Here is a 24,715-nt window from a genome sequence, read left to right on the forward strand (position 1 = left end):
TTGAAGTATAATGTACAGAAAATAAAATTCATCTTTAAAAAGAAAGATTTCCTTTGTTTATTTAACAGAAAAAGGGAGAGAGAGAGCGCACAAGCAGAGGGAGCGGCAGGCAGACTCCCCACTGGGCAGCGAGCCCGATGTGGGGCTCGAACCCAGGACCCTGGGATCAAGACCTGAGCCGAAGGCAGAGGCTTGACCGATGGAGCCACCCAGGTGCCCCTGAAACTCCTCTTTTAAAATATTTAGGATTCAGTCATTTAACCAGTACCATAACTGAGACATAGAACAGGTCCACCGCCCCCCAATCCCACTTATACCCCTTGATAGTCAAGTCTTCCCCAGCGCTCTGTTCCTGGGACTCCCTGATCTACTCTGTCACTACAGTTTGCTCTTTCCAGAACGCCCAGTAAATGCAGTCGTACCCAGTGGTCTTTTGTGTCTGACCCTTTCCCTGAGAACAGTGCTTTCAAGGGAGGCCTGCGGGCTCGGTCGGTTAGGCCTCTGCCTTCGGGTCAGGTCACAACCTCAGGGTCCTGGGATCGAGTCCTGCATCGGGCTCTCTGCCCAGCGGGGAGCCTGCCTCTCCCTCTGCCTGCGTGTCCCCTTGCTTGCGCCTGTGCTCGCTCGCTCTCTCTATACCTCCTGGAAAACTGCCATTTTTCTTTACTGTAACCATTTTAATAGGGTAACAGGTTTCTAGTGGTATTTCAGTGAGGTTTTGATCTGCATTTCTCTAATGATTGAGGATTTTGAACATTTTTTCATGTGTTTATCAGCCACCGTATGTCTTCTCGGTGACTTAGCTGTTCAGATCTTTTGAGCCCCCTGGGTGTCTCCCGGTGCACAGTGTATCTCATTTTTCATCAGGGTTGTTCTTAAAGCAGTTTCTTTAAATGATTCCGTCGGCCCTCTGTGAAGCTTGTTAAGATGCAGATTCCTGGGCTCCACCCCAGAACGCAGTAGACACAGGGGCCGCCCAAGTACCACAGCTAAAAACAGTTTACCAGGTGATTCTTGTTCAAATCAAGTCAAAGAACCACTTTCCTAAAGGAACATGGAGCTGGGGAAAAAGAAATCTCACTACAAATCCCAAATCCCACGTCCGACCCACAGCACATTCACCAGATGGCATTCAGGCGAGATTAATCACGATGACCTTGGAGGAGAAAGAACACCCCACACAGGAGGAGAGCAGGGTGTGTGTGTGTGTGTGTGTGTGTGTGTGTGTTGGGCATGCAGCTCGCTCTGAGGTTATGGTTACCAAAGGGAGAGGAAGAGGCTCTGGGCTGAACAGGGAAAGGGGCCTCAGTTTTGTTTCCAGCATCATCTTTCCTCACTGCGTCATCCCTAAGTAACTGCTCACCACTGGCCGCTGGGGTCCTCCAAGCTTAGGGTGACTCCTTTGATTTTCAATATGCTGGAGCAATCGTTCTCACGCTTGTCAAAACTCAGCACTCAAGAACTACCTGGGGAGCTTGTAAAATACACCAGGGTCTCAGCCTTGTCCCAGACCACTCGGACCAGAAGCTTTTGAGCAGGGCCCCAGCTCCTGTACGAGTCTCACACGCAGCCAGCTTTGAGAACCACTACCAGAGAGGATCGAGCGACTGACTGATCGGTTTTCCTCCATCCCTTTCCCCTGGAGGTTTTGAATTATAGCGTCCTGCTGCTCAGAGGTCTCTCCTGCATTCTGGATATGACGTCTGAGTAACCCTAACCCTTAAAGAACTCCCAGAGGCAGCGCAAGCCCACGAAGCACTTTTCGTGACGGTACATTCATTTCCCAGCCATTCCAGGGCCTGCCTGTTCCCTCTTCTGGGCAGACTCTCGTCTCGCCGCTCAGAGACACCCCGGCTGGACTCCCTCCGACGTGCGGGTAAACATCCTGATAGTTTAGGCCAGTCTGGTGTCGAATCCTGTTACGTGGAGCTGAAAGTGTCCCAACTTATGCGATGGCTCGGGGGATTCCAGAAACTGCCCAGGGCTTTGAGCGAGCTGCTGGAGGCCTCACAGAGAATGGTTTTCCCGAGTGGACATTAGGAACCTGTTAAACCCATGTGCACGTTAACGTGCACTTTCAACTAGGGAATCTTATTATCTCTCTCACAACCTTATAACGTCTATCAGTGTGGCGTCGCTGGGTTCATTTCCACAGATGAGGGATCTGGGGCCGGGGGCTGATCTCTGGAGCGGGGAGGGTCCGACCTGCCAGTCGCTCGGACCCATCCTGGGCTTCCTTTCCTTATTCTGTCCGAACCGCAGTCACGGACTCAACGTCGGCACTTAGCGCTGCACAAAGGATTCATGAGGTCCTGAGTGCTGCTGAAGCCCATCTGAGTCCAAACCATTCGTCCTATTCTAGAGCCCACACAGGAATGACTGGACTATCGCATTTCCTAGTAGTAATGAACCCGAGCTATTCTGGAGAAACTCAGCTGATGAGCTTTCCAGAGCCTGGATGGTGAGGGTGAGGATGAGTCACCATCTCCTCCTCCTCTTCTTCCTCTTCCTCCGGCTCCTTCGAACAGCTTTGCTGACATACGGCTCACATTCCACACGATTCGTCAGTTAAGCCACGTGAGTCCATGGCTCCTGCTGTAACCACATTGTACCGTCATCACCACAGCCAGTTTTCGAGCACTCCTGTCGCCCAACGAGAACTGCTGTACTCATTAGCAGTGACTCCCCACTTCTCCCCACCCTGGGGAACCACTAATCTACATTCTGTCTCTACAGACTTGTCTAACCTGGACACTTCATGTGGACAGAATCCTGTGGTCTTTTGTGACTGTTCTTCCACGTAGTGTAACGGCTTTCAAGCTCCGTCCCTGTTGCAACATGTGTCAGGACTTCATTTCTTCTCGTTGCCGGACGACGTCCCGCGGTGTAGGCATCCTGCAAGCTGTTCACCCACTCATAGCTTGGGGGACATTTGGGTTGTTTCCACCTTTTGGCTACTGCCAACAATGTTGTTATGAACATCCACGTGCAAGTCTTTGAGGGACCATAGGTTTTCATTTTCTTGGATATACACCCAGGAGTGGAATTGCTGGGGTGTAGAATAACTCCGTGTTTAACTTTCTGAGGAACTGCCAGTCTGCTTTGCAATACAGTTGAACCACCAGCAGTGTGCAAGGCGTTCCAATTTCTCTACGTCTTCACCAAGACTTTTAGTAGGTCTGGCTTCTCTGGAAAGCTGTGGAAAGCCACAGCCGCTCTGGTGACACTTTTTGGGGTCTGGATCCACTCCAATCTGGTAGCTTTCTCAGAGATGTAATTCCTTCTTGAGAAAGGCTGAGTATAGTCTTTTGGCCTGATGTTCAGTGGGGAGCCCCCAGAATGATCCTGGAATCAACTTAGCCCTCTGAGTGAGTTATTTTTACACTTTCTGGATTGGAACAGATCTTGTTGCACGTTGGCAAGAAAAACAGTGTGTACTCGTGGTGTCACTCTCGAGCAGACCGAAGCCACTGCAGTATTCTGGTAAGACCCGTTGGCTCCATGGACAAGCCATGGGGAAGGCAGAAGGCATAGCTCACTGCGGTGCTTGGATGAAGGTGGTTGCCCCAGATGAGTGAGCAGATGCTTAGCCTGAAATATTGGCTGGAAATTACGGGAAGATTCCATTTTTGCACACTTTCTTTTTTCCCCTTTTAACTACTGCCTATAACCGGGATATAGCTGCAGCTCTCTGTACAAGGTCTTTGCACACATACTGTGAGGAGCTCCAGGCCACGTGTCTGCCCCAGAGAGAACACTTTCTTCCCCATCCGTGTTCTCTCCCCAGAAAGAACACGTTCCAGCTTCAGAGTTTAGCTGAGGAAGGTCTTAAATGGCCTCTGTATTCCCAGGCTTTTCTCTTGTCCCTCCAGCTCGCCACTGTTTGCATGACCCACTGTTTTCCTAAGATCTGGGGGGCCCCCACCATTCTGCCACTTGGAGGGGAGCCCTGTGAGCTCCCAGTGAGGTTAAAGATGCTTGTATTGGGGGCAGCGGGAGAAAGAGTGAGAACCAAGGTTAAAGAGAGGGGAGGGGGGCAGTCAGGAGCGGGTAGAGCACAGAGCACCTCCGGTGTGCCGGAACCTCTGCTGTGACTTTACGCGCGACCGGCCAGTTCGTTGTCCCACAGGTCAGGATCATCATTTCATGGCTGAAGAAAATGAAGCTGAGAGGGAATGGGAACTCACCCCAATTTTTACAGATGGCACAAGGCACAAAGGGGGCTTGACCATCAGTCTGTTTCCGATTCTATTATCCCAGGTCCCAACGGTCATGACAGGACTTCAGAGCTGGGACACGTGATCCTGAAATGAGCGGAGGTGCTTGGCATCCACATATTTGGGTCAAAACCCTGGTTCTACAAAGTAAACTAAAGGACTGAACCAGTTTTCTGACTTTGGCACTAGTGATGCTTTGGGCCAGATAACTCTCTGCTGTCCTGAACGCCGCAGGATGCTGGGCAGCATCTCTGGTCTCGTCACTCACTACATGCCAGCAGCACCTCCCTTCCCCACGACGTGACAATCAAGAATGCCTGCAGACATTGCCAAACATTTCCTGGGGACAGAATCCTTTCTGGTTGAGAACCATGGAGTTAGACTAAACCTGTCTGATCATCTGTAAGACGGGGGATGGTCACAGGACCTGCCTCTCTCCCTGCCATGAGATTGCTGTGACCAGGTAATGCAAGACCGGATAATGGTCTTGCAAAGCCGTTGTGGATTGCAGAGCTTGACCCAAATGTAGGCTGTCATGATCCCTCAGAGAAACACTAGCCAGTGGAGCAGAGGGGCTCGTCATGCCAAGCAGTGGAATGAGGGCCCGACTCGGCCTGCAGCCCAGCACTCCTGAGCACGCGAGGGCCAGGGGGGACTCGTTTGGGAATGGTGAAGCTCGGAATGCCCGTTTTACCACCCAAGGGCTTCAGTACTCCACACGGGTGAGTGCGGATGGCAGAGGTCGCCGAGAGAGTGAGTTTGCAGATGTCAGGAGGACAGGGCTGGGTGCTAGAGGCAGGGGGTGAGGGAGGAGAATTCGGGAGGTCTGGGAGCAACAGGCAGGAGGAGGAGGAGGCTTCATGGGGGAGAAGGGGGTCTGGGTTGATGTCACCCCAAGTCGAAGTGCTAGTTCCAAAGTGGCTTTACGAATGCTCAGACCTGGTACAAAGCATGCCACCCAGCAGGGAGAAGGCCCCCGGTTCATGTTTATTCTCTTCTACTTGCAGGCTCCAGCGAGAATCCGTTCACCTTTGCACTGATGGAGGTGGTGAAGGGGGCTTCACCAGTCCTCTTACCGCCTCTGAAACGGAGGCTTGGGGAGGTTGGGTCCTGTCCGAGGTTACAGACATACCGAGTGACCCCGTGTGGATATAAGCCCGTGCCTCCGGGTTCCACGTGGGGGGAAGCTCCCTGCCTCACTCTGACCACCCGGTGAGCCCTGCCAGGTTTCTCAGGGCTCTGTGGGACCGGTCAGAGGCCCATGAACTTGACTTGCATGGAAGCAAGGCCGCCCATTCTAGAGTGTTCTGGAAGATCCACGTACACACGTTTGCCACGCCCTGTCGTCTGACCACTCTGACGGCTGTGGCGCTGGGTTTGGGCAGCAGAAGCAGCCTCCCTGGACGGCCCTTCTCAGAGGAGACAGCATTCCCACCGTCTGTGCCGGGGGCTGCCCCAGCACGGTGCCTGCCGCTTCCTCCGATCGCCCGGCCGCCCTCCCGCTGGGATCCCAGCCCTGGACGCACTGCGGCAACCTCACCCTTGGTCTCCCGGTTGGTGTTGGTCAGTCCCTTCGCCTCTAGCTTTGGGTGCTGCCGTGGTCACCGAGGAAGCCCACCGCCTTCCCCAGGCCTGGAGCGCGCGTCCCCGCAAATCAGCGATTCCGGGTGAGTCCGCGGACTGCGGCGTCGCGGCGGGCGAGGGACGCGCTGAAGTCAGCCGCGCTGAAGCCGGGGCGCTGGCGACGGGCCGGCGTCCGTGTTCGCGGCGAGCTCTCCGGGTGACCTCTGTGCACCCCGGTGTCTGGAGCCGCAGCTGCGGTGCACCTGCGTGCCCTGCATGCGGCGGCGCCGGGCAAGTCTCGGCCACGAACCCAGCCACCGAGCGGGTCGGGCTGGGGGCTCTGTGCGCTCGGGCGCTGTGCGGGGCTCTGCGCTGGGACCCCTGGTGTGGAGCCGCGACGCGCGCCCCCCACGCACGCACTGACGGAGCAGAAGGGAGAACCGCGGCTCTGCCCGCTCCCAGCCCGGCCAGTCTGCGGCGGAGCCGACCCCGGCCGCTCGCCCTCCCGCTGCTCCGGGGCCGCCGGACCGAGCCGGCTGCATCCACCGCGGGCCGCGCCGGAGGGGAAGCAGCCGCAGGGCCGCAGCGTTCCTGCCGCGGCCGAAGCCCTGCGTGTGCGCGTGCGTGTGTACCTGTGTGTGTGCGCGTGCACATGAGTGTGCGCGTGCGGGTGGGCGTGTGCGCGCATGTGTCCGTGCGCGCGCGCGTGTACATGTGTGGGTGCGCGCGCATGTGTCCGTGCGTACACGCGGGTGCGCTCGCACACACAGTCCCACACGCACGCCGCGTACTTCGGACCCGTGGTGGAGGCTGAGGCCGTAAATACGAGCAAAGGCTGGCACGGAGTCGGGCGCTCCAAGGAGACGCCACTGCGCAGGGCGTGTCGCGCTCTAGGGGTCCCCTCTCGTCCGCGGTGCGGAGATGTCGCAGGCCGCACGGACCGGCCTTTCCACTCCCGCCCCCGGGGCTGGGCCAGGGCGGCACCGAGGACGCCGGAGGCTGCGAGGAGCCGCGCGTCACCAACTCCTCGGGCTCCGCGCTGCCGGCCCCGGGGGCAGCGGCCGCCTTCGTCTCCTTGACGCCTGGGCTTCCGCCGGCCGCTCCCGCGTCGAGGCTTCGGGTCACCTCGGCCCTCCCGCCGCCGCTTCAGGCCGGAACGGCCCGTCCGCCCCTTCCAGCCGCCGCTGGCCCCGGGGGGCTGCGTCTCGACCCCGCTCCGGCCGCGCCTCCGGCTTCCCGCCAGGGCGCGGCTGATGGAAGCGAGACCCGGCTGGACCCGGCGCGAGACCCCGAACCCGGGAACGGCCCCCGCACGGCGGAGAAGGACGTGCTCCGTCCGCGAGCGTCGCGCGGTCCCTGCCCCGGGCCAGGCGGCCTGGCGTCCCCCGCGGTCCTTCGCCCCCGACTCTGACGCGGCTCCGACCCAGGGCCCAGCCTTGCGACCTGCTCCCTTGGCGCGGTCAGAGCTGGAGCTCGTCTTGACGACACGCTTTCCCTCCCCTCGGAGTGTCCGTCTGCGCGGAGCCGGGCTTCCCACCGGGCAGTCTGCGCGCCGGAGCCCGGAGCCCGGAGCCCGACCCGAGCACCGGACGGCGACATCCGCGGACCCGCGCGCACTCGGCGCGGCGCGTTGACGGCGCAGAAGGTTCACACTCGCTCGACTGCGCGTCGCCTTCGCGCTCAGGACGCCCCGCCACGGCGCTCCAGGGGGAGCTTGCCTGAGGCCGCCCCGGGGCAAGCCTGGGCGGACCCGGAGCTCGCCCTCCCGGAACGACCGCGCGCTCGGGGGTAACCGGACCGCACAGGGCACAGGACGTGCAGCTTCCGGGGCTGCCCCAGAGCGCGGGGGCCGGAGTCCGCAGGGAGCTTCCCGGCTCCCTGCCCGGGGGCTGCGCCCTCGTCCCGCTTCTGCTCAGCTTCCCGGTCGGCCCGGCTCAAGTCGGCTTCCCGGAGGACCTCTGGAGCGCTTGGACTCCGGCGACCCATCTCGCTCCCACGACGCGGCGTGCAGCGCCCACCCCCGTCCCATCTCCGTCTTCATGCGCGTCATTTGGGTGACGGCCGGCCTCTCCCGTGGGGCTGCCGCCGCTCCAGCAGGGTGATTCTGTGCCCGGTTTACCCCTGTGGGCTCTGCGGGCACACTGCCGGCTCCGACACGTGTCCACCCGCTGTTTCTGGACAGAAGTCGGGGGATTGGATCGCATGCTCCCGAGGGCCCTTTCAGCCTTTGACCCTATGAATACCTTTAGGAGCAACGGTGACTTCTTTTTGTCTGATGTCTCCTGAGATATCAAATTCAGATCAAGGCACAGCTCAGACACTGTGGTTTTTCTGAATCTTGCCGTCTGAGGATATCCAGGCGGCTGCTGTCTGCCCACCGGGATGGCTGGCGGGCAGCCGCAGGGCCGGGGGGTGTGAGCCGACATCTTCTTGCAGGGATGGGGTGAATTAAGACATCAGGGAGTCATACTCGTCATCCCTCAGAAATGCTTCCGAGAGTGAATGAAGCAAACTGGAAACCACGTGGCCGCCCGCTGGTGACATGACAGAGAAAACGATCGTCCATGAAAAGTACACTCTGCGAAAATTCCAGGAGACGGACTTGGGACAAAATGTAATTCATGGCATGAAGAGACAATGAAGTTGCACACTGTGCCATGAAGTGGCCGACAGCACAACTGAAGGGGAAGCCTCCGGTCGCACACCAGTGCAAAGGGCTTTGGGTCTTCTTCTCTGTTCGTATGTAATAACACTGGGAGTGACGTCCATCAAACCTCTTCTACCTGCCTTATCTGCCCATCATGTGTCTATCCCCTGACTATCAGTCTATGTGTGTGTGTGTGTATGTGTGTACAGAAGTGTCCGTAACCCACTTAGATGCCTTCAGCATCACGGGATCCATTTTTGTGGCCGTGTGGCTGTATCACGCAGCTCATTTCAAGTGGGAATGCCAAAGAATATGTGCATTGATTCAAAATTCTCAGCAGCTATCAAGTGGTTTATCCTGATAAGCTCAGAAAACCAAATTATCTGTACATTTCTGAGGTATTTGGACTTTAAGCTTTTGACTCCATGCTTTCTAGACCCCCAAACGGACTTGGTCTCTCTTAGGCAAGGCGTGTTTACTCTGTTTATTTCACTGAAACCAATAGCAGTGGTGGTTTCCTGAGGCCTGGGGAAGTGGGTTAAATAGTGTCCCCCACACCTTTCTGTCCCCAAAACCTCAGAATGTGGCCTCAGTTGGAAGAAAGGTCTTTGCAGCTGTGGTCAGTTATAAGACTCTCAAGGTGAAAGGGTCTTGGATTTAGGGTGGGCCCGTTGGCCAATGACTGGTGTCCCCACAAGAAGAGAGGACACAGACACAGAGAAGAGGGTGATGGAGACAGGGACAGAGACTGCAGTGAGGTATCTCAAGCCAAGAAACACCAAGGAGCACCAAGGATTGCCAGGAGCCAGCTGAAGCTCTGCAGAAGCAAGAAAGGGTCCTTGCCCGGAGCCTCCAAGGGAGCTATGGATGATAGGGAGATACGGCTATGATGACGCCTCGATGCCAGAGTTCCAGCCTCTGGAAGGGTGAGATGACAAATTTCCATGGTGTTAAGCCCCAGGTTTGTGGTTGTTTACTGCAGCAGTCCCAGGAAAAATGTCTCTAAGTTCTAGGAGTTCTGCCACTATGGTGAGAACTGCCCCGCTTGCACCGCTGCATGAGAATCCATCGCCACCTGCCTTCTCAGTTTCCCTTAAGCGCCTCCTTCTTCCTCTCTGACAGCACCGCACCTGCTGCAAGTGGCCCTTCCACATCGTCACTTGAATGCAACATCACAGTGTTGGTCTCCTGAGCAGCTGCTGAGCTAAGGGGCCCTGGAGGCGAGAGGCACCTCCATCAAAGGGGAGCAAGTGGGACTGAAGGGGCCCTCCCTTCCACCGACTGCTCTGAGGTACACTTTCTCCTGGCAAATGTTCTGGAGAAGTCCAGGCTCCCAGGGAACATGCCTGCCCGTGCTTCGTCTCCCCTCCCCTCCCCTCCCCTCCCCTGCCCTCACCTCCCCTCACTTTACTTCATCTTCTCTCATCCGCACTCAGGTCTGCATCCCCTGCGTAAAGCCTGAAGTAAAAGTTTTATTGCTTACCTCAGGCTCTGAGTTTTAGCCAACCCTGGGAAGACATGGTGGCATCACCAGAGAAAATTAATGAATGTCTCTGTGCTCTGGTTTCTTCCTTTGTAAAATGGGAAAATTAATAGTTCCTGCCTCGTACAATTAGCGTGAGAACCAAACAGATCGGCAGATGTAAAGCCCTGGAAAGCGTTAGGCACGTAATAAGAGGTAAGGCAACGCTAACCGTTCCAGGCTGTCAGGAGATTCGGGTTTTGATGCCAAGCTAGTAAGAATTCTCCATTAAACTTCAATCCTTTAGGAACAATCTGATAATGATATAAATATCTTACTTCAAAGATGTCAGCGAAAACAGAGAACAAAGTCCAACCGGAGGAGAAGAGACAGAAAGCTAGCATGTGGGGAAGAGCTACTAGTGAGCAGATCCTGTTTTTGCTAAGTCACAGTTCATAAATTGTTTTAAAAAATCCCGGTTGTCATAAAGGAGGAAAAAACAGTCTCCTGTTCCTTTTCACAAAAGCAAAGGGTACTTGGCTTAACCCTGCGAACAAGGCTGTCAGCCACAACCACTACACGGACAGAACGAAGTCGCCACCCGCAGAGCTCGGCGCTGGACGCAGGACCAGGCTCTTCACGTTCACCATGTTTGATCCTCACGATAGCCCTCGGGATGGGACTGGACACACGGCAGAGATGAGGGAGCGGACTCACAGGAAGGAGCTAGGAGACCGTCCACGGTCCCACAGTCGGGTCGGAGAGCACACGGGATTTGAACTCCAGAACTCGGACTTCAAAGTTCAGGGTCTAGACACGAAACCAGACGCTGACTCAGGAGTGGGAAGCGCCCAAGGAGTGGGGTCTGAAACGTTCATTTCCCTGTAGACGTCACCTGCTTGCCCCAGCCACGCGGACACCTTGCCCGTGGGCCTGCGTAGTTCTGGAAGCAGGTCCTCGAACAGCAGACCTAACAGCGCTAACCCTGTCAACGCCACCCCCCCAGCAACGGAGTCCCACGACCTGCAGGGCTCCCTCCTTGTCTCGGTCTTGGTTTGCCTTCGGGACGTAGGAACCCCCTGTCCTGGCCTGATGATGGCGTAGCCTGTGTGTGTGTCGGGGAAAGGCCAGTAACTTTCCTGACAACAAGAGCCAGCATTTTCCCGTGGCTAATGGGAAGGGAACGAAGCAGGTAACATGGTGCATCCCTCCCCGCTCCTGGGATAAAGGACATCACATAAGCATTACTACTGCGGTTGGAAGGAAGAAGAGCTAATACAGGATTTTCAGGGCTGAGGGAGGCTCTCGTCAGGGTCACGGGCACAGCCTCTGCTGCTTTCCTTTTGTGGCCGCCGTCAGCATGGCTCGGTTTGTCTGCAAGTCAGCTCGCCAAGACGGCAGTCGGACGGATGACCGTGCCAAGGACAAGAACATCTCCCCGGGGCTGTGTCCTCAGCTTGTACTCACGTTCCTTCAAAGGTGGATATGACACGAGAAAGTACCTTGTGTTAGGAGGAAAGGGTTCATATCGCCAACATTCGACCTTTCTGTCTAGAATGGACTGTGGAGGGGAGCCTGGGTGGCTCAGGCAGTCGAGCAACGGGCTGGTTTTGGCTCAGGTCATGATCTCCGCCCCTGCCAGGATCCGTGCTGAGCACAGAGTCTGCTTAAGACTTTCTCTCCCCCTTCCTTTGCCTCGCTCGCGTGTGTGCGTTCTCTCTCGAACAAACAAGCCAATAACAGAACGTACTATGGCACAGACAAGTACCTCAAATAACTGGAGGACTTCAGGGTCACGGATTTCTAGAGTGACTTTGTTGAATCGTTTATGAATGACCATTCGTGAGCTGAGTTGGGGCTGTGTGAATGCTACACCTGGATCTGGAAAAGGTATTCCCTCTGACAATACGCCGTCCTGCCGTCCAGCGATGTACTACACTTGCGCATTCACTAAAGCAAAAGCATTTGTTAAAGCCTGTCGGGGGCCTTGGATGCTTCACCCAACTGCCCTGAGCCTCCGTTTCCTCACATGGTACACAAGGGGATGGCCTTGGATGAGAGGCCCTTTCCAATCTGGAAAATATTAAAATAAAATCTCAAAAAAAATAAATATTTTGTTCAGTGTTGACAAAGATTCTGTCTCTAAAACTTTGAAGTGACCATTAAATTATTGATTATGGAAAATAATCAGTGACTGAAAAACAGGAGATGTCATCTGGTAGTCTCCCTGCTCCTTCCGCAGAGCTGTATGACGAATGACTACCACTTCTCTAAAACCACGTGACCCTTCTTATGTGCTGGCCTTTGTGCAGTGCCCCGGTGGCCCAGGAAGGCCTCTCCATCTCCCCTTCCCACTTCGGCCCAGGGGAAGCTCTCTGGAGAAGCCCTCCCGGACCCCGCATCCGGACAGCACACCCTGGGCATTCCTGTTCCGAGTGCCCCGATGACGCCGCGTCCTGAACTCGAGTGTGCTTGCTTGCTTGCTTTGCAGACGCTTCCAGATCGTAAGGTGGAAGTTTAACGTTCTTCAGCCTTACACCCCACTTCTCACAGAGCAGCCGGCCCAGGGAGGGGTGCCCGATAAATCCGCATGTCGCTGTGGGAGAACACGGGCTTTCAGTCACACAGCGTTGTGTAAAAGTTTAGTCCCTCGGAGTAAGACTGTCACACTGCCGTTGTCGGTTGGTTCGCTGAGAGCCGCGGTCCTCTGAGATCCACCCCGTAAATCACCAGCATGGCACGGCTACCTGACAGGCGTTTGGACATGCACCCCATGACCTGCCGAGAAACACGCTGTTTTCGCCTCTCTGGGTCGGAGAAGGAAGCGCGTTCTGCGGTCTCCCCCAGGGCCATGCAATCCCGGGCCCCTTCTTGCCTCCTCTGTGAAAGGGGCCTCCCATGGGGTCTGCTCCAGCACCTCAGCAAAGAACCGTGGAAGGGAAGTCCGACACACACTCCCAAGTCCCACAAGGAACAGAATAGCCCGATTCCAAACTAGGAAGAAAGGGACCATCTACGAATTCGGACTGCGTGTCCCTCCAAAGAACCGCCCGAGGAGCCTGGGGTCAGCAGGGGAGCGCGGGGTGCCTCACGGGGAGCCGATCTCCGTCACCCGCGACGAACCCGTCCGCACTGGCTCTGTAGCACGACTCTCTGACGTGAACCAAGGCTCTTCGCTGAGTGCAAGTTCTTTCATGTGTAACGCAGAGTGTGGTACGGATTTTGGGAGGTGATGGTGAGAATCCACTACTCCCATTTCTTCCCATTGTCAGTGGGTGACTCAGCCCACAGCATTCTGGCTAACGGCAGGAAGCCAGCTCGATGAAGGGATCTAGGACCTTCTCCAACTTGTCTTTCGGTCCTGGGTTGGAGAAAGGACGGAGGCAAAGGGGCAGTCATGGTTAAGAGCCTGAAGTGGGGCGCCCGGGGGGCTCCGCGGGGTGAAGCCTCTGCCTTCGGCTCCGGTCACAATCCCGGGGTCCCTGCTCGGCGGGGAGTCTGCGTTCCCCCCCCGGTCCCCTCCTCCTATTTGTGCGCACGCGCGCTCTCTCTCTCTCTCTGACAAATAAATAAGTAAAATCTTAAAAAACCAAAGCCTGGAGGTCTTTGATCAGGTTGTGGACACTCGTCTTCCTCTGACGGATGAGGAGATCGGAAAGGAGTCACTGGGACATCAGGTCAAGGCCCTGTTCTTTGACGTTCTTTCAAGGAAGTAATTTCAGCTCTCAGAGTCTCTCCAACTCTAATACTGGAGATTCTCAAGATTGTCCTGAGGACGAGATGATAATTGCATCTGTGAGGTGCTCGGGCAAGCCTGGCCCAGAGGGCCTGCTCCGGGCTCAAGCAGCATTCCTGCGCTGTTTTCCAGGCTGCCACAGTCCTGCTCCCCGAGACCGACTTCCCGCTGTGCAGCCAAGAAACACGGGAGCAGAGCCTGGACCGCCGTCCACCTCCCGCCGGCTGGAGAGCTTACAAGGAAGCCGGCGTCACGGGGCGGTGAGGACAGGCGTTACGGAGGCAGCAAGAAGTGCGTTTGGTGGTTGCAGTCGTTTGAAGTGTGAGGCCGCATTTTCCCGGGTGTCAGGGTCTACGCCACAGGGTGCTGTGGGCCCAGAGCGAGAGAATGCACGCAGCCCGTAGTAAGCACTCCGCAAGCGACACCTGTTCACGACTTCAGGCGATCAGAGCTCAGCTCAACCCCTGCTGCCGGACACGGTGACAAGGAACCACGTCCCCCAGACGAGAACAGAGACCGCAGAAAGGACCTGCTGTCTAACAGCCGCCTGACGTGGGTCCTCAGGAAGGGGGCTGCGAGCGAGGAGCGAGGAAAGCCCGCAAGTAAGAGTTCTGTTTCATACGAACATCAAGACAAAGTCTTACGCGTTGCAATGAAAGGACCTCGTCGGCTCCTAGAGTTACGGACGTAAACGGCTCGTCCAGGGCACACTGATACGGATGATGGGGGTCGTTTCTCCCAGGTGTGCAGAGAAGGGAGCCCAGGTCACTCGAAGGCTGACAGGTCATTTAGCTTAACCCTTCACACCCAGCTTTGCTTCCTCCCAACGGCTCAGGACAGAGCAGTTTACACGTCGCACGTGCAGAGGAAGCATTTCGTGGTGGGCGGCTCACAGCCAGTGGTTGTGGACTCTGCAGCTTGTAGTAACTGTCCAGACAGGCAGGGGTCCCAGGGCCAGAGCTGGAGGGCAGCGGAGACCAGTGAGGGGGAGCACGGAGTGCACAATTCACCCCCTGGGTTTCCACTCCCACCACTTCCTCCTTATCCGTGAAATTTTATCTTCTCTGTTCTTATCCAACAGACTGTTTCGCCAAGGCCTGACTCCTGAAAGACCTGTTGGATGAGAGCTGTGGATGGGGTTTCAGGTATCACGGCAGATGTGGGAATACTTTTCCATGAAACTAAAGCAGACAGCATTTCCCCCGTCAAAGAGCGTCATCAGAGGAGACCAAGCAGGTCTAGAGAAAGGGAGGGGGGAGTGTTGGTTCAAGAACCTGTGCGTCCCCGTCCTACATCAGAACGAACAGGAGGCAATGCCGGGCTTCCCTGATGCAGTCCCAGCTCCCCATCAATGTTCATTTACAAGTTAGGGTGGAAATGGTCTTTTAAAAGCTAAATTTAGTATCTGTTGTTTGCCTGAAAGGCCCTGGGGATACTGGGGCCGGTGGGGCTGTTTTTTTTAATGTAAATTAATTAATTTATTTTCAGAAAAACAGTATTCATTATTTTTGCACCACACCCAGTGCTCCATGCAATCCATGCCCTCTATAATACCCACCACCTGGTACCCCAACCTCCCACCCCCGCCACTTCAAACCCCTCAGATTGTTTTTCAGAGTCCATAGTCTCTCAGGGTTCACCTCCCCTTCCAATTTCCCCCAACTCCCTTCTCCTCTCTAACTCCCCATGTCCTCCATGCTATTTGTTATGCTCCACACATAAGTGAAACCATATGATAGTTGACTCTCTCTGCTTGACTTATTTCACTCAGCAGAATCTCTTCCAGTCCCGTCCATGTTGCTACAAAAGTTGGGTATTCACCCTTTCTGATGGAGGCATCATACTCCATAGTGTATATGGACCACATCTTCCTTATCCATTCGTCCACCGAAGGGCATCTTGGTTCTTTCCACAGTTTGGCGACCGTGGCCATTGCTGCTATGAACATTGGAGTACAGATGGCCCTTCTTTTCACGACATCTGTGTCTTTGTGGTAAATACCCAGGAGTGCAATGGCAGGGTCATAGGGAAGCTCTATTTTTAATTTCTTGAGGAATCTCCACATTTTTAATTCTTACATTCCTGGAAGTCCATGTCCGAGATCTGCCCTATACTCCTGGAGAAGTTAGGCAGGTTGTTTAACCATTCAGGTTAGGGAAGGGGTGGGCAGGTGCCCGCCGGTTAGAATAAGGGTTAATGTAGCTTTCCTCCAACACAGTGATTCAACATTTGGAAGATCATAGACAAGTTTGAGACTCTGGTGAAAATACTGAAATTTCTTTCCAGAAAAGAACATGCACATTAGACTTTTAACATACATTTCTGGGGATTTTGTGGGCACTTTGAATCCATCCACACACTGTGGGTCCCTACTTTAAAGAGTACTCTCCGAATACTGTTTTCCATCTTCTAATGTTATATGACCACGAACTCATTACAGGAGGGAGTAAACCATACGAGCATTAATTCTGCCCTGAAGACATTAATTTTAAATTCACTATTCCAGAGAGGATCAGGTTAAAATTTGAAAATCTGGTAGTTCTTGATTTTTCACCCATAGAATAGTACAAATTTTTAATCAAACAGGTTCAGATTATAATCCTTAGTTTTCTTTCTGTATATTTGTAAATTAAATTAAATTTTCCTAATGAATCAACCTTCCTACTTGCATTATGATTTGAAAGATTTCCCATGGGAAAAAAACATTTTGATCCCTGACTATGAATATAAGCACAGAAAATAATCATATTTTGATGAAAACTAATAGTCTCCTGTGAAACCCCTTTGGCTGGATTTGATTGAAGGAACCACCCCATGTGCCCACTGTTTTAAAACGCCAGGAAAACAGACTTAAGGACTGACCACTTGACGAAACACGGTGTTCACGTGATCACAAATTCCCTTGTAAAAATCTGCTTAGTGACCTGGGGCATTTCAAGAGTCCATCCGACAGGTCAAACAGGGAACACGTCGGGTAGGAGGTGAGTGATGACCGCCCTGGAGATTCCAGCAGAGGGACAATGTCCAGAAAACGTCGAGTCATGACATGGCTAAAGTCTCTAGTTGGAGGAAAAAGCATTACGTATCTCAGCCCCTTTCAAATCACCTCATTTTTTCCTACTTAAAAGTCTGTTCCGACTGTCTTACCCGTTGACTTCCTCCCAGGGCCCAGCCCAGCATCTGGCCCATCTCTTCCTGGGGTCCTCTTCTTCCTTCCTCTCCCATCTTCTGGCAAAAATGTCAGAGTGGGAAGCAGAACTGTGCGTCGGTGCCTCATCTGCTGCTGCCGTGCCCGCAGCCCTGCTGGGTTCAGCTCCTGAGGCCCAGGTGCTCCGCGCCCAGGCTGCCCTTCACACTGGAAGTATTTCTGGAACGACTGAGGCTTCGGTGGGGTTACTAGATCGTGCAATACAGTCTCTCAGTTTGACTTTCCCGAACTCGCTGACACTGGGACATTGAGGCAGCCCAGGAAAGGATGAGCAAGGGGAGGAGTCTACTGATTTCCACGAGGAGGGAGACCCCAAGAAACCAGCGAGGCCTCCACGCCCAGGCGGAATGCGGTGGGCGGAGAGGGCTCCCGGAGCAGGGGGGTGCTGGGAGCGCAGCACACGGAACGGGGCAATCTGCCTTCTCTGTAGCATCACCCACAGGATCCCGACCGGTTAACAAGAAATTGTATGTGTCACTCTTGTCTGAATGTGCAGCTATTTTATTTGGAAAACTTTGCACATGGTAGGCAGTAAAAATATTTGTGGAATGAATGAAATTATCACCAACACCCCTGAGCCATATGATAACGAAGTTAAAAATCCTCCTCGTTAAAATGCAGTTCTGAAGCTGAGGCCCCCTTAGAGCCGGCTGTTGGCACCAGCATGACCATCTGTCAGAAATAAATGCCTTTAAGGTCATTCTCCATAATTCTGCGTCTCGTGGTCCTTCCTAGTTGTGGCATCTCTGAGTTCCACGCTGACACACACATCACGCGTACACACAATTCTTCTGTTTGCTCTTCATTGTGACCACATAGTAACAGAACTATTCACGGATCCAACCCCTTGTGTGCACTCACAGTGTTCCCATTTTACAGACGCGGCAGCTCAAGTCCAGGGGCCCGAAGGTGGCTGGGGCAGTAAGCCGGGCAAAGCAAGCCCATCGCAAGCTGTGTGCTCAGTCGGGACCCCGGCGCCCCGGGCTGTGAAGTTCGTGCCGGGCTAGAAGAGGGCACTCGGTCAGGGTCGAGGGCAAGTGAGAAACAGGTCATCCCATTAACTGCAAATTACCGTAGTGCTGAAGGCTCCCGAGTAACAGAAAATGTGGAGGCTCTGGTGCCGTGCTCACTCCACTTAGTCTGGAATCAGGAGGCCCTCACTCTCCACAAGCCGTGCCCCGAGAGCCTGCAGGTCAGGAGGCAGCATACAAGCAGGCCATCTGATGGGAGCTGGGCGGGGGGTTCTGCTCTGTGCCCTGCTCAAAACCGTGGGTGACGCAGGGAACACCTGAAGCTTACAAGAGGCCTTGAGAAGTGGGTGATCTCCTTTTACCCCTGCCCGCGCCCTGTAGGCCTCTCCAGACCCCACCAGCAGCTTGCTGCTCCGGCTGGGAGCACGGCGGCCTGGGCCACACACCGGGAGGTGACCCGGCCCCAGGCAGTCCCTGTCCTCTCTGCCTCGTTCTTCTAAGCCAGCCTGGTGGAAACTGCCCGCGCCCGCCGGGGAGCCGGAACCCCGCGCCCGGCCTTCCCACAGCGCCGTAGACGCCAGGGCTGGGCCTGGCTTGCGCCGGGCACAGCCAACCGGCCTGGGCTGCCCTCGGGTCCCACCTCCTCCCCCGCGGAAGTGATCTGGCTTTCTGAGCCCTAGCCATTCCAGAAAAGGAAGGTCAAAAGTGGGAGCCAAGACGGGCTCTGGGATTTAACCCCTTTAACCGAATCTTCCCACTTCAGCTCTCTCAGGTCGCTCTGAAGATGGTCAGGACGACCCTGTTCCCAGTCGCGAAGCTGGGCCTCCCGTCGGGAAGCAGTAGAGGAGGCGGGTCTGAGACCACTGGTATGTGGGGTTGTGAGGAAGGCGTGAGCTCCCTGCCTCGCCCTGAGGCTCTCTCCGCAGGATGCTCACGAGAAAGGCAGGGGCGCCCCCTCCTCCAGCCCAGCACGGGGTCCTGGCCCTACTCTTCCCCGGAGCTGGGGCAGGCCCCACGCTCCTTCCTCACTGGCCCGCGTCCCACCGTGACTCAGCGACATTTGCTATGCCGGGAACACTGGCTTTCGCAGCAGTCTACACCGGAGGCAGAATTCACTTGTAACTCTTCTCCGAAACCCCACACGAGTCTTTCACATGCCCATTCTACCTCCCTACCTCACGGTGCGATCTTCTCAGCTGCAGACCAGGATGCCTACCCGTGAGGGAGTGCAAAGAACTGGGCTCTGGAACAAGACAGGCAGGTCCTAAATCCGGTCACTTACCTGCTGTGTGACCTAGGCAAGCGAGGGAGCGCCGGAGAGAGGCAGAGCTGCCTGTAGAGCCTCTCGCGTGTCATCTAACACCCCTGGGGGGGGCCGGAATGCGGACCACGAGCCCTTTCCATAGTTTCATGGTGACTACTTCATAAGACAGAGGATGGCCACCGATTAATGATGCTGCCGTAATGCATTATTTCTCTGAGAGACAGGTTTTTGAATGATCGCTGCAGGACACAGTCAACAAAAAAGTCCAAAGTGACCACAGTCCCATAACCATCAGTTCACAAACTTTAAAAATCCTTTCAAACTAGATATGCTTTGCCACATGGGAAATCCAATCGGCCTAACAATTTCAAATGGACATTAAGTTCTCATTAATTTTCCTCTGGACAAATTAAGCAGGAGAGAGAGCAGTCTGGGCATGACGCGGTGCCCATCGGCCAGGTTCAAATTACATTAGTGTAAGTGGATCAGGACTGTGCGAATTATATTACTCTCTGGATGCTGTGGGTGTCATCATTCGGGCCTCACCTGGCGGATGGGAAATACCGGCTTCACCGCCCAAATACCACAGAGCTCACACTCCCGTTGTTTTCAAGATGTTGAACGATGGTCGTTGGCCCTTTGGGGGAGAGTCTCCCTACCCTACTTACCATTTTCTTTTCAGAGGCAATCCTTGGTACATCATCACTTCTGGTCAGGACACAGCATGAGACATGGAAAATGGAGGAGAAGGTGAATCCCTTCTCCCACCCCTCCCCCTTGATGCATGTTCCTGCGGACTCCAAGTCATGCCTCGCCGCCACTCTTCTCACTCTGGGCTGAGTGGGCCACAGACCTACCTGGAAATGACCAGTTTGTAGTTTTTTACAGATTTCAGGACATTTATCCCAAGGGAGTCTGCTAACTTGTAATAACTGCCGGTGGTTAAGTGCCAGGCAAGATCTCTTTGTTCTAGGCACTGTGGTTCATTATTCTTGAGTCTGTGTGGGAGTCAAACATGCAGCTAAGTATTATTTATTTATGTTTTACAAATGACAAAACGACTTCAGGAAAGCAAATAGATTACCCGAGGTTGCACGATAATTAAGAGAGCAGACCTAGGATTCAAACCCAGGAATAGACTAACAGGCACCACTAGGACATTCTGATCCTTTATTTTCATAAGCAATTTCAGTTTCTTGAAAACAAATTAAATACAGGAATCCAAAAGGAGAGTAAGTTTTTAAACCACCAGCTATCCTGGAAACAATCAGCTCATTCCTGGTGGCCCTGGTGACTACCCGTGTTGTAGGAACCTACTCAACTAAGGAGGGGGAAAAAAAGCTAGAATGCAAAAGGATCACCTGTTCTCAACAAAAGAATAGACTAGGTTAAAAGGCAAAAAAAAAAAAAAAAAAGAAGAAGAGGACTTCACAAAGAGGATCTATAAGGAAAATTATCTGCTTTAACCTTAGCCATAGAAGGAAAAAATATTGTTTCCCAAGAATTTTTAACTGAAAACTGGCCTTCTTAAAGGTTTCATACCAAATTTATATTACCTATGTAATTTTTAAAAACCTTCACACTGAAATTTTACTTTTAGGTGGTATTCCATCAGTAGCCCTCTCCCCACCATCCTCCGGCTAAAGCAAAACAAGTTCTTTACGGAAAGATATGTTTTCAGCAGGACCCCTTTCCCATAAAGTTAAATCAAACAATAATTCACCCAAAAAGCATGGATGAAACGTGGTGCCATGAATGAGAGCCAGCAAAAAGATTGTAGACTCAGACCCACCAGGACTTCAGATACTGGATTTATTAGTAGCAGTTTATAAAATGTGTATATTTGATGTGTTTAAATACCTAAAAGGAGTGCCAGAAGTATGGGCAAGGAATAAGAGACTGCAAAACGACAAGGGACAGTCAAAGAGGAGCGTACAGAACTTCTCTACAACAGTGTGATACTCGACACCTACACGCTCACGGGCAGCCGAAGCAGCAGACTCCGCGCGGCCGAGAGGAGAGGTGCCGTCAAGCGGAGATTTGCAGAAATAAGGCAGGGTGCAGCTCAGAGACACGGTGGGATGGAAAGTGCCAGTGTACGGACGAAGCAGAGGGGGATGACTGGCTCAGGTCAGAGATCCAGAATGGAAATGGAGAGGAGGCAACGCCATTTTTATGGCCTGATGAGTGGAAGCCCAGAGGCCACCTGGGCGAGCTTTAGCTTTTGATGTTGCTGTGGTTATTTTCACGGTACCGCCAGCTTCAGATTTTTCTGGCATTATCCTTGGTGGGGGCTGACCCTCAGCGTCCCAGCACCACACACACCCCTGCAGCGCCTGCTCTTCTGTGTGCTTGGGCAGCAGAGCGGACCTCCCTACTTGCTTCCTCCTCACCCCCAACACCGACTGCTGTTGCTTGTTGCCTCCTGCTTGTAGGCAGGCCCTGGGGCTCAGATTGCTGGGGTGGGTCTTTCTCTTTGGTCCTACTCCTCCAGAGCAGAGAGTGCTTCTACCAATGTGGCCCAGGGATGCCCCTTCTCCTTCACCCAGGGGTGGAGCTTTGCTCTCCTTCCCCCAGCCCTAATGGGTCTTTACTCTTGTTCTGGGGGTGACAGGGATAGCTGCCCTCCCACAGACAACTTAAGGCTTTTGTTTCTTAGGGGAAGGGGTCCGAGTGATCTTTCACAATTTGTCTGCAGCTGCCTGGCACCTTTGAGGGAATGATGCTCTCCGGCCCCTGGCCCTGCCTCCGTCCTTCTCATGTCCCCAATGGGTGTTCCTAGTGAAGAATCCAGAGTGGGTGGAAACTCCGTGTCTGTGGTTCCCAGGGGCTCCATCTTTCCCGGGAGCCTACACTTGACCTCTAATGAGTTATTAAAGAAACACAGCTGCTTTCTTATACACATGTTATGTAGCCTCATCTTCTTCCTGTGCTCTGTCACAGGTGACTCAGGGCTCACGTCGCATCTCTCCTGGCAGGCCCCCTCTCCAGCTCCCATCTGTCCAAGACTGGTGAGAACTGAGCTAGCTTCTTCTTCAACATGCCTTCTCTGAACCTCTTTCCTTTGTCATAAAGCAAGGTGACTTGACTCTATGAAGGGACATTTGGGGAATTAAGAATGAATGCACCCAAGGGAATTGGGTTATTATTACTCTTAAATAAAATAAACCATTATTACTTTTTAAACCCAAGTCCTGGGCACACAGTAGCAAAATTTCAGTATGTATGAGTTAAATGAATGAATCAGAAGGAGACTGTTCTTGCTTATTCAAGCTTCTGGAAGATGGAGTAGCAGAAAGTTTAAGAAGAGAAATCATAAAGATCAGAGCAGAATTCAATGAAATAGAAACCAAAAGAACAGTAGAACAAATCAACGAAATGAGGAGCTGGTTCTTTGAAAGTAACTTCCCTGAGCTGATCCCAGATAAGCATTGATCTCTCTGATCATAAAGCATGTACAGTTTCTATTCTCACATACCATGTCTATGAAAGTAACATAAAATTGGGGCACCTGGGTGGCTCAGTGGGTTAAGCCGCTGCCTTCGGCTCAGGTCATGATCTCAGGGTTCTGGGACCGAGTCCCGCATCGGGCTCTCTGCTCAGCGGGGAGCCTGCTTCCTCCTCTCTCTCTCTGCCTGCCTATCTTCCTACTTATGATCTCTCTCTGTCAAATAAATAAATAAAATCTTAAAAAAAAAGAAAGTAACATAAAATTAATAAATGTGGTCCATCTGTTTTGGGCTCCTTTTGTCTTAGGTTGGGTCCTTCAACATGGAGACATGGACACCTGTGTGCAGGAGGTTTACTGGAGAGAGTCTTTGAGATCAAGCCTTTAGAGAGAGTAAAGGAAGAAGAATAGGCAAAGGGAGAAGGGTGAACCACAGCACAGTCTGAATGAAGGCCTCAGCTGATCCCAGAGGAGCTCTGGACTGAACCAGCCCTTACAGTGATCCTGAACTTTTACCTTTGTACCAACCTGTCATTCCTAATAGCCAGAATTTAGTTCATTGAGTAGCCTGGAAAACTAACCTGTCCAAGTACTTAATATTTTTTGTCACTGCTTTATATCAACCCAAAGATGACTATCTTGAGTGCAGTGATTATTTTAGTAAGCATTAAAAAGTTTAGTTCATTAGAGCAAGGCACTATGATAGGTACTTTGGAGAACCAAATGTATTTAAATCACATGTTCAATGCCATGTAACAAATTCAGGAGTAAGTGAAATATGCAGAAGTTAATCATCTGTAAAATGAGGATAATGACAGTATCCATCTCGTAGGATGGCTATGAGGATTAAAAATGCAGCCATAAAATAAATCCTTTAAAAAAAAGTACTAATGCTCCAGCCCCATCCCCAGAGATTGTGATTTTCTTCATTCATCTTAAGGGAGAAGCCCTTTTAATAGCTCCGAGGTGGTACTCAGAATGACTAAAATTAAGCAGTCAGGAAACGAGAGGTGTTGGTGAGGATGCAGAGAAAGGGGAACCCTCCTACACTGTTGGTGGGAATGCAAGCTGGTACAGCCATTCGGGAAAACAGCATGGAGGTTCCTCAAAAAGTTGAAAATAGAGCTACCCTACAACCCAGCAATTGCACCACTGCATATTTACCCTAAAGATACAAATGTAGTGATCCGAAGGGGCATGTGCACCTGAATGTTTCTAGCAGCAAGGTCCACAATAGCCAAACTATGGAAAGAACCTAGATGTCCATCAACAGATGAATGGATAGAGAAGATGTGGTACACACACACAAACACACACATACACAATGGAATACTATGCAGCCATCAAAAAACTGAAATCTTATCATTTGCAATGTGGATAGAACTAAAGGGTATTATGCTAAGTGAAATAAGTCAATCATAGAAAGACAATTATCACATGATCTCTCTGCTATGAGGAATTTGAGAGGAAGGGCAGGGGGTCTTGGGGAGAAGGGAGAGACAAATGAAAGAAGATGGGACTGGGGAGGAAGACAAACCATAAGAGATTTTTAATTTCAGGAAACAGACTGAGGGCTGCTGGAGATGATGGGGGAGGTGATGGGTGGGGACATTGGGGAGGGTATGTACTATGGTGAGTGCTGTGACTTGTATAAGACTGCTGATTCACAGAACTGTCCCCCTGAAACAAATAATACATTATATGTTAATACAAATAAATAATAATATATAAAACAAAATAAAATAAATTTTAAAAGCTCCCAGGGGGTTCTAATGTAAATCAAGGGGAGAACTACTGCACACAATAAACTCTCCACCCTCAACAGCAAAAATGTCATTTTTTTCCGATTTAAATTCAAACATATATATATATCCTCCCTTTTCCACCCAAAAATTCTATCCATGAGTCTTTGGGACCAAAGATTATGAATCCCCAGCTTAGAGGAAATAAAAGAAGGCTTTTAAGTAGAAGGCAATACGTTATGGAGGAAATGACACTTAAGATATGATTGCACTATACAAGCCTTTCTTAAGAGACAAGAAAACTCTCAAGTACACAACCTAACCCTACACCTAAAGGAGCTAGAGAAAGAACAGCAAAGAAAGCATAAACCTAACAGAAGAAGAGAAATAATAAAGACCAGAGCAGAAATCAATGAAATAGGAACCAAAAGAACAGTAGAACAAAGCAATAAAACTA

The 24,715-nt window shown here is 52.7% G+C and overlaps 1 protein-coding gene across 2 annotated transcripts in view; it reads right to left on the bottom strand.

Moving 5' to 3' along the window:
- LOC132025321 (uncharacterized) overlaps positions 1 to 24,715 on the bottom strand; it is a 317,882-nt gene that overhangs the window by 657 nt on the left and 292,510 nt on the right. Inside the window, exon 10 of one of the 2 annotated variants that reach the window (XM_059412390.1) lies at positions 19,855 to 19,925. The exons of the other annotated variant lie outside the window; for it this stretch is intronic. The gene's annotated coding sequence lies outside the window, so the exon portion shown is untranslated. Of the gene's footprint in view, positions 1 to 19,854; positions 19,926 to 24,715 lie in introns of those variants that run through there. 2 annotated transcript variants of the gene reach the window in all.

The sequence above is a fragment of the Mustela nigripes genome, chromosome 10 (assembly GCF_022355385.1).
Source record: "Mustela nigripes isolate SB6536 chromosome 10, MUSNIG.SB6536, whole genome shotgun sequence".
NCBI classification, from domain to species: domain Eukaryota; kingdom Metazoa; phylum Chordata; class Mammalia; order Carnivora; family Mustelidae; genus Mustela; species Mustela nigripes.